Raw genomic sequence first — 10730 nt, 5'->3', positions numbered from 1 at the left:
TTAGTAAGTGTGAGAGAAGGACTCTTACAAAATGTGCAACCGTTTTGGAGCTACCTACAGGTAGGGTGGCAATTCGTCCAGATTTCCACCTGGCAGTGCAGTTTTCAGCTGTTCTCTACCCTGACTTGTATCTACAAAGAATCAATACTGAAGGAGTGTGGGCCTAGTAGATGGAGCCTAGGCCTGAGAGTCAGAGGCCTTGGGTTCTAATCCTGGCTCCACCACTTGCCTGCTGTGGGACTTTGGGCAAGTCACTTAACTTCTCCGTGCCTCACACGGATTCAATGGGGATTCAATACTTTTTCTTCTTATTTGAATTTGTCAAGCGCTTACTATGTGTCAAACATTGTTCTATGTGCTGGGGTAGGTACAAGGTAATCAGATTGTCCTACATGGGGCTCATAGTCTTCATCCCCATTTTACAGATGAGGTAACTGAGGCACAGAGAATTTAAGTGACTTGCCCAAAGTCACTCAGAGGACAAGTGGCAGAGGCGGGATTAGAACCCACGACCTCTGACTCCAGAGCCCGTGCTCTTTCCACTAAGCCCTGCAGCTTCTCAATAATTCCGGAGCAATTTTCAGGGTTCAATGTCCCCAAAATAAATGTGCTCTAGTTCATCTATCTGTCAGTACTACTTACTGAGTGCTTACTCTGCTCAGAGCACCGTAAACTCAGAATGCAGAGTATCTTGGGAAAAGAACACTCGAAAGACTCCAGTAAAGCTAGTAGGCATGATCCCTGCCGGCAAGGAGCTTACAATCTATCAGGGGAGATGGACCCTAAAATAAACTACCAGTAGGGGAAGCAACTGATAATAATAATAATAATAATAATAATAATAATAATAATAATAATAATAATAATGTTATTTATTAAGTGCTTACTATGTGCAAAGCACTGTTCTAATCGCTGGGGAGGTTACAAGGTGATCAGGTTGTCCCACGGGGGGCTCACAGTTTTAATACCCATTTTACAGATGAGGTAACTGAGGCACGGAGAAGTTAAGTGACTTGCCCAAAGTCACACAGCTGACAGTTGGCAGAGCCGGGATTTGAACCCATGACCTCTGACTCCAAAGCCCGGGCTGTTTCCACTGGGCCATGCTGCTTCTCTAAAAAAATAATATGGAACGCTTCACAAATTTGCATGTCATCCTTGCACAGGGGCCATGCTAATCTTCTCTGTATCGTTCCAATTTTAGTATATGTGCTGCCGATGTGTACATAATGCTGTGAATAGAGGAGATGGGGAAAGTACCTATGTGCTTAGGGGGTGAGAGCTCAGAAGCATAGGTAATCCAGTAGGGAGGGACATAAAGTGGGAAGATGAAGAGTCATGAAGGTTTCCTGGAGAAGAAGGGCTTTGTTTTAGGCCAATTCTAGCCAGATCAGGTGGACTGCCGCAAAATGATAACCTTATGACATCATCACACCGTGTCTTCAAGGCCCAAAGCAAATGTCATGATATAACACACTTCTTGGGGTCTGGTATCTGGAAGGACTGTCAATGTCCACACTTTTTTTGTTTTAATGGTATTTGTTAAGCACTTACTATGCATCAGACACTGTACTAAGCACTGGGATAGATACTAGGTACTCAGGTTGGACACAGTTTATGTCCCACGTGAGGCTCACAGTCTTATTCCCCATTTTACTAATGAGGTAACAGGCACAGAGAAGGTAAGAGACTTTCCCAGGGTCACACAACAGACAAGTGGAAGAGCCAGGCTTAGCACCCAGGTTCTTCTGATTTCCAGGCCTGGGCTTTATGCACTGTTGCTTCTCAACCCCTTCCTCCAGGGTTGGCCAAAATCAGTCTGGGACAATGGGGCTACTTTCTCCCTTGGTCTACACACTCTCATGTAGACTCCTAAATCACTCCTACTTCTTCCCCCTCCCGGACCCTAGTGCCAGGCAGAGGAGTGTACACCGGGATCTGGGGTGTGGCTGGCATTGGGGTGCCCATGCTGCAGAGAAGCATCAGCTTTATCTAGGGCCCACCAATGTTTTAAACTGCCTGAGGAATACATTGATTCCCGAATAGGCAAGGTAATAAGTTTTCAGTAGAACATAAACTCTTCGGGGCAAGGACTGTGTCTACCAACACGATTGTACTCTCCCAAGCACTTAGTAAATACCTCTCAATAAATGCCACTTATTAATCAACTCTCGGACTCAGTATTCCCACTGAAATGAATTCACAGTTCATCAGAAAAATGCTGTCAGGTTTAATAAATAAACTTGAAAAGAAATGCATTTTCCTGGCCAGTATCATTATCTCAGCTCTACCCTGAATGCTCCATTCTGTTTCCATTATGATTCTGTTGAAAAAGCAGAATTGGAAGCAGTGTGGCCTATTGGAAAGAGCAAGGTCCCGGGTTTCAAAGGACCTAAGGTCTAAACTTGTCTGCCGTGTTACCTTGGACACTGTGGCTCATTTAACTCATCTGTAAAATGGTAATTGAATTTCTAGACTGTGAGCCCATTTTTGGGTAGGTACTGTCTCTATCTGTTGTCGAATTGTACTTTCCAAGTGCTTAGTACAGTGCTCTGCACACAGTAAGCACTCAATAAATACGATTGAATGAATGAATGAATCTTCCTCCTGCCAACTTTGACTGTGAAGCCTATGTGGGACAAGGACAGTGTCAGTCCATATCTCCTCCAGCATTTAATATAGTGTCTGGCACATACTAAGTGCTTAACAAGAACCATTAAAAAAAATCTATTTTAATTGGGTGAAACTGAAGATGGCAAAGAAAGCTAAGGAGTAACCAATTGTAAGGGATTTTTTCTGTTCAAAGTTCTGAAGTTTTGTCACTTAGATGAAGATGATTCAAAGGTAAAACCAAAGATTCATTTTTCTGCCATTTTGAGGTGAACTTCTAACCCATTAGGTACGACTTCTAACTCCTCCTTATGGGATCTTCATCTGCTTCTCGGTTCCACTCTCCTTAATTATTTTCATACTTACAGGATGTCATCCTTTCACACATGTTGTTCTTTCTTAATAAAATAATAGCTGACACAATTTGCCCTCTAGGGCTTTTTTTAGCTTAATTACCTTACCTTTGTTATCATTGATCTAGTTGCTAGGGTATGAGATTGTGCCATTTCTCTAGGGGTACAGGAAGTAGTGGTTGAGGGGAGGGGAAGGGAAGAGGGTGTTCTTTAATTTTCCAATTAACTTTTCCCACTAAACAGCTGTTTTCATTCTTCATTTTTTTTCTTAAAAAAAGCTCTGATCTGCTCCACCACACACACATCACAAGTAGAAAATAATAATACAAAGATCCAGGTGGCATTTTTCATTTTCTAATCTATAGTATCTTGGATTTATCATGTAATATATGTGAGAACTTTTGCTTTGGTGCCTTTATTAATGATGCAGTATATAGCTTTCACATGTTTTATATCAGTCATTTCTTTGGAAGTGAATTACTTAAGCTTTCCAAAAAAGGTTTAGTATCCCTTCTCTTCAGAACTCAATTTTCTTGTACTTTTTTCTGCAAAGATACGATGCAGTTACCCAAGTATCTCAGCCATAGTAAAAGGGTTATAAAATCGACAGTGAGAGCAATGGATAAATCTGCTTGTTGTAATGTCAGGCTGCCACATTGTTATCTGTCAATCCTGAGCTACCCAAGTTGCATATGACTGGAGTGAATTTGCATGTAAAATGCAAAAGGCTCCAATTTCATGGATGTAAATTAAAGCAAACTATTATCAGCTGCAATCCTATCTCAACTGAATATTCAGGTTTGACATACTTTGCCTGTAGCCAGAGGTCCTTTTCAGCTGTATGAAATGAAAACTAGAAAAGTGTTTATACCTAGCCCCGGGGGAGATGGCAGGAAGCAGGTGGGGAGTGTGAGCTGAAATTTCTTTCTTTCCAAACTTTACATTATCTACAAACCAGTAGAGCCCAGGTAAAGCAAAACCAGCTCTGTTTTGGTTCTTCCTCCTCCTGGGGCCAATAACCTAGCAGCTACTGACTACCTTAGACTGTTCAATCAATTAATCAATCAATCCTATTTATTGAGCACTTACTGTTTGCAGAACACTGAACTAAGCACTTGGGAGAGTACCACAGAAGAGACAGCAGAGTTGGTAATCACTTCCCTTCCCACAACAGTTCACAGTCTAGAGGGGGAAGATAGGCATCAATATAAATAAATATATTAGGGATATGTACATAAGCACTGTGGAACTGAGGGAGCAGGGAATAAAGGGAGCAAATCCAAGTGCTAGTCCCTAAATGAGGGGGTTGTGCCATGAAATTGGGATATTTGAAGATATTATCCTCTTCCTGAAAACTCTTTGTGGCCTTAACTCTCCAACATGGGCTCAGTCCCCAGCTCAGACAGTCCACACTTAGCGATCCTCCCTCACTAGAAGCCTTTCCTGTCGGATTTTGAAGCTTCCATGTTTCAAGGACGATCCCTAGTGCCAGCCTTATCTAGCTGGTACCCATCTTGGGTCCAGCTGGGCTCATTCTAAACCTTCCTCAATCTTTCCTCCCAAATCCCAGTTGGCTTCAAAGGAAAGTAAGACTGAACTGAGATAATCGTTTCCATACAATCAACACAAATTTGAGTATCAGGAAAATCCATAAAGACTCCACATTGTTAATATAAGAGGGTTTAATGTTTGTTTTATAATCATTAAAACTCTGTATTGAAAAATTCAAATCAGAAAACAGTATAATATTTGCTTAAGTGCATAATCCGGGAAGTGCAGATTAATCAGCTCAGGCTTCTTTGTTTAAATTTATTTTTTTAATGGACCTGACAGCATGAATAGCTGTTCAACGATTCTCTGATAAGTGCCTTTAATCAAGTCTTGTGTAGCAGAACCTACAATCTAAGCCGTCTTTGTTATTTGTCTCTTCAGGAACCGTTTAATTGACATTCTCAGGCAAAACGACCATAAAGCAGTTTTAAAATATGAAATTTACATCTCTGGGTAATCCACCGGAAACCCTTACTGATGGGAGTACGAACACACCCATAAGATTCCAAATTCTGCTTGACTTCTAAGCTCTCTTTTAGTCAGAGACAGTAGAGTCAGCCTTGACTCATCGTGCAAGTGAACTGTCACTTAAATCCAGAATGACTGACCCTCTGTGTCACCCAGGACCGCTTGAACCCACAAGGTTTCTAAGTTCGTATTACACTGGATGGTGCCTCTTTAGATTCAAATTGTTCTGAGAAGAAGGAAGTAGGAAAGAGAGTTTCCTGTTTGGATCCAATGAAATTGCTCTTCAAAGTCTAGGGAGAAACACCACTCCCCTGGAAAATCATGTGGACCCACCCTCCATATCCATATGGCAGAAACTAGCTTGAATCTTATTTACATGCTTGTTCTGGAATAGCAGGGCAAAATAAAAACAGATGCTATCAGGGAGGTAGGCAGACTTAGGACAGCAGTAACTCTAAGCCAGAAAGGCAACAGCCTATGCTAAGTAGACAAAGTAAAGTGGAGAGATTTGGTTTGTTCCTGTGGTGAAGATTAACCACCTGGATAAATGAGGTCCCCAAATAGCCCAAATTCCCCAGTTGTAGATCCATGTTCACTCTATACTCACACTGCCATTGGAGGCTCAATTTAAGGCTGGTCTGTTGGAGTAAAAGATTAATGTCGCTTCCCGGGTTTCTTGTATTTTCCAATCAGAGTTGCATTTCTATGCAACTAACAAGCTCCCCTTGGCTTGTTTATCTTATCAGCTCCAGGTCAGGATGGCATTTCCGCTCATGAACCCGATCCTCATCTGCTTCAGGATAACTGCTGTTTCCTCTAGTGGCACACCCAGCATATCCTGAAGGCCTCACATCACCTACAGCCTCTCCCGGGTCTTTGGGGCCCTCCCAGGAGCCAAACAATCCTGCATGCACGTGACGAGGGAATTGTTATTCACTTGGACAAGTAACACATCCTGAGAAAAACATCTCCTTTTGGTGGCAAAGTTGCAGAAGGTGATTTAGACAGTTGACACCCCTCTCCATCTGTTTCTGTGCTTCTTGTGTGTGGCATGAGATACCTACACCAGCCTAGCATTTGTTAAAATATTTTGCTGATGATCCCTAAATAGAGCGTGGTGCATTAATACCATTTGCCATATGTTCCAAGTTAATCACAGAGGGTGTAAGAGGTTTATCACATATTAAATTTCAAATCCTACTAACTTGCAATTTTTTTTCTCTTCGTTTCACTGAAATTCCTTTCAACTCAATTTTTTCCATCAGCATGTTTCTGAAGGTTTTGCTCGGGTCGTTTTTTTTTTTTTTCCTCTTCACTAGAACATGACATCAAACTGGACTGGCATTAGAATCAGAAGAGGAGAGAAAGAGAGAGAGAGAGAGAGACAGAGACAGAGACAGAGAGAAAGAGAGAGAGAGAGAGAGCACATACACACATCCATCTAACTGCTAGGTTGTTGCAATATACATCTTTAAAAAACGTAATTTATGGTCCTGGTTCATGGGGAAGTTCTCCAGAGATAGAATAGATGTCTGAACCTTTATCATAAAGGGAATTTATTCAAAGTAGGATTGAAATGGCACGTAAGGCAAGGATGGCTTGTTAATGAGGCACTTCTGGAAGACTTCTTTCATCCTGGGGAGAGAACTGTGCATAGGCTTTTTGTTGTAGGTTGCCATTTCAGATGGCCAATAGCTAGTCCCACCTGTTGCTCAATTATCCCCTCCATCTGTCCCTCCAACTTTGCACCGCAATAAAACAATTTCCCCTCACTTTCTTCCCTTCCTGACCATGATCAGAAGAAGCACGACCTAGTGAATAGAGCACAGGCCTGGGAATCAGAAGGATCTGGATTCTAATCCCAGATATGTCACTGTTCTGCTTTTCATTCATTCATTCAATCGTATTGAGCACTTACAGTGTGCAGAGCACTGTACTAAGCGCTTGGGAAGTACAAGTTGGTAACATATAGAGACGGTCCCTACCCAATAGCGGGCTCACAGTCTAGAAGGGGGAGACAGACAACAAAACAACACATATTAACAAAATAAAATAAACAGAATAGTAAATATATACAGTGATGGAGATGGAGATTAGAGCAAGACTGCAGAGTTGGAGAAAGAACAGGGCTGGAGATGGAGATTAGGGAATCATCCATATAGAGATGGTCGCTGACGTATGGGAGCAAATGAGTTCTCCAAGGTGGATTATAGAAGGGAACCCAGAACTGAGCCTTGAAAGTACTCCTGTAGTTAGTGGCGGGGAGACATTGGAAGAGCCCACGAAAGAGACTGAGAATGAGTGGCCAGAGAGCTAGGATGAGACTCAGGAGAGGACAGTGTGAGTGAAGCGAAGGTTGCACAATGTTTCCAGGAGAAGGGGATGGTCCACAGAGTCAGAGACAAGTGAGAGGTTGAGGATTAGGCTGCTGGATTTGGCAAGAAGGAGATCATTGGTGACCTTAGAGAGGGCAGTTTCTGTGAAGAGGATGGAAACCAGATTGGAGGGGGTCAAGGAGAGCATTGGAGAAGAAGAAGTGGATGCAGCAAGTGTAGACAATAATAATTATTATTATTATGGCATTTAAGCGTTTACTATGTGCCAGACACTGTTCTAAGCACTGGAGTAGATACAAGCAAATCAGGGTGCACACAGTTCCCATTCTAAACTGGGCTCACAATCTCAATCCCCATTTTACAGATGAGATAACTGAGGAATGGAGAAGTGAAGTGACTTGCCCAAGGTCACACAACAGACAAGTGGTGGAGCTGGGTTTAGAATCCATGACCTTCTGACACTCCGGCCCATGCTCTATCCACTAAACCAGGCTGCTTCTAATGATGATAAACCACTTGCTCAAGGAGTTTGGAGAGGAATGGTAGGAAGGGAAATGGGGAAATAATTGGGGGGAGTCATGGGGTCAGGGGAAGTTTATTTTTAGGATGGTGGCACATGAACATGTTTGAAAGCAGTGAGGAAGAAGCCATTGGAGAGTTGTTGTTGTTTTTTTTAAATGGGGTATTAAGTTCTTACTAGGTGCCAGCTACTGTTCTAAACACTGGGGTAGATACAAGGTTCAGAGTTTTAATCTCCATTTTACAGATGGGGTAACTGAGGCATAGAGAAGTGAAGTAATAATAATAATGATAATAATGATGGTATTTGTTAAGCATTTAATATGTGCCAAGCACTGTTCTAAGCTCTGGGGTAGATACAAGGTAATCAGGTTGTCCCACGTGGGGCTCACAGTCTTTATCTCCACTTTACAGATGAGGTAACTGAGGCATAGAGAGGTTAAATGACTTGTCCAAAGTCACCCAGCTGACGAGTGGTGGAGCCGGGATTAAAACCCACGACCTCTAACTTCCAAACTCGTGCTCTTTGCACTAAACCACACTGTTTCTCCACCCAAATGACTTGCTCAAGATCGCTCCTCTGCAGCTAACCTCCTCACTGTGCCTCATTCTCGCCTGTCCCGCGGTCGACCCCCGGCCCACGTCCTCCCCCTGGCCCGGAATGCCCTCCCTCCGCACATCTGCCAAGTTAGCTCTCTTCCTCCCTTCAAAGCCCTACTGAGAGCTCACCTCCTCCAGGAGGCCTTCCCAGACTGAGCCCCCTATGTCCTCTCCTCCTCCCCATCCCCCTCACCCTACCTCCTTCCCCTCCCCACAGCACCTGTATATACATTTGTACTGATTTATTACTCTATTTGTTTTACTTATATTTACTATTCTATTTATTTTGTTAATGATGTGCACATAGCTTTAATTCTATTTGTTCTGACAATTTTGACACCTGTCTACATGTTTTGTTTTGTTGTCTATCTTCCCCTTCTAGACTGTGAGCCCGTTGTTGGGTAAGGACCGTCTCTATATGTTGCCAACTTGTACTTCCCAAGTGCTTAGTATAGTGCTCTGCACATAGTAAGCACTCAATAAACACGATTGAGTGAATGAATGAATGAATATTCAGTCAACATAAATAGATGTTGAATATATCTTTTGAAGCATCCTGCCCTCCTCAGTATGACCTTTCACCCTTTCTACAGTATCTTCTGACTGGCCCTTGCTTGCAACTGAGCATGGCAGAGAATCGAGGATGAAGCACAACTAGAAGATCAATCAATCAACCAATCAATCATATTTATTGAGTGCCTACTGTGTGCAGAACACTGTACTAAGTGCTTGGGAAGTACAAGTTGGCAACATATAGAGATGGTCCCTACCCAACAGTGGGCTCACAGTCTAGAAGATGAATTTGGTTGAAGCAGAGAGTATGCCAGCCTCAGAGTAGAAGGGAATGGACAGGTAAGAGGGAAAGAATTAATTGAGTGCCTGAAAGCCAAGGGTCAAGAATTTCTGCTTGATGGGGAGACGAATGGGTAATCACTGGGGACCATTGAGGAATAGTGAGGCATGTGTAGAATGACATTTAAAAAGATGATCAGAGCAGCAGAGTGTTAAACAAATACCACTTAAAAAATGTAGAGACTGAAGAGGGTAGTGAGATCAGCAAGGAGGCTGATATAGTAATAACTGAGTCAGGATATGATGAGCAGCTGGACCACAGTGGTGTCTGTATGGCTTGAGAAGAAAGGAAAAATCCAGGAAGCATTGTGGATAACAAACAGCATGAGTAGTGTGAGAAGCAACATGGCCTAGTGGATAGGGCATGGGCCTTGGAGTCCTCTGACCTGGGTTCTAATTCTACTTCTGCCACTTGTCTTCGGCATGACCTTGGGCAAGTCACTTCCCTTCTCTGTGCCTCAGTTACCTCATCTGGAAAGTGGGGAGTAAGACTGTGACCCCTATGTGGGACAAGGACTGTGTCCTGCTTGATTAGCTTGTATCTACCCCAGTCCTTAGTTCAGTGCCTGGAACATAGTAAGTGCTCAATGAATACCATTAAAAATAAATGAATAAATCATAAAAAAACAAGTGACACAATTTAGCAATCGACTGGAGGTGAGAGCCGAAAGGGAGTAATAAAGGACAATGCCTAAGGTTGCAGGTTTCAGAAACAGAAAGGATAATAGTCTTGTCAACTGTGATGTGGAAGTTATCTGGAGGAATGATTTAGGAGGGAAGATAAGTTTAGTTTTCAAACCTACTGAGGTGGGGATATCTTTCAGGTAAGGGGAAATGTAAGATTGCAGGTGGGGGAGCCTTCTGCACAGAGGTAATTGTTGAAGTTGTGGAATCAGATGGGTGCCCAGTGAGAAAGAGAATAGAGTTAGAACAGTACAAAGTCCAGAATAGAGCTTTAGGTGATGGTGGAATTTATTAAGCACTGCACTAGGCACTTAGAGAAATACAAGCTAATCAAGGCCCTGCTGAGAGCTCACCTCCTCCAGGAGGCCTTCCCAGACTGAGCCCTTTCCTTCCTCTCCCCCTCATCCCCCTCTCCATCCCCCCCCATCTTATCTCCTTCCCTTCCCCACAGCACCTGTATATATGTATATATGTTTGTACATATTTATTACTCTATTTATTTATTTTACTTGTACATATCTATCCTATTTATTTTATTTTGTTAGTATGTTTGGTTTTGTTCTCTGTCTCCCCCTTTTAGACTGTGAGCCCACTGTTGGGTAGGGACTGTCTCTATATGTTGCCAATTTGTACTTCCCAAGCGCTTAGTACAGTGCTCTGCACATAGTAAGCGCTCAATAAATACGATTGATGATGATGATGATGATCAAGTCGGACACAGTCTCCGTCCCACAGGGAGCTCACAATCAAAGAGAGA

The 10730-nt window shown here is 42.8% G+C and overlaps 1 non-coding gene across 1 annotated transcript; it reads right to left on the bottom strand.

The window, feature by feature from the left end:
- Positions 1 to 1121: 1121 nt before the first annotated feature.
- LOC119924486 lies at positions 1122 to 1226 on the bottom strand. The gene has a single exon (XR_005449198.1). It is a non-coding gene; the product is annotated as a U6 spliceosomal RNA (small nuclear RNA).
- Between the last annotated feature and the right edge of the window lie 9504 nt (positions 1227 to 10730).

Source organism: Tachyglossus aculeatus, chromosome 2 (genome assembly GCF_015852505.1).
Source record: "Tachyglossus aculeatus isolate mTacAcu1 chromosome 2, mTacAcu1.pri, whole genome shotgun sequence".
In the NCBI taxonomy this organism is placed as follows: domain Eukaryota; kingdom Metazoa; phylum Chordata; class Mammalia; order Monotremata; family Tachyglossidae; genus Tachyglossus; species Tachyglossus aculeatus.
The sequence above is the reverse complement of the archived record's forward strand: the minus strand, read 5'-3'. Positions and strand labels throughout refer to the sequence as shown.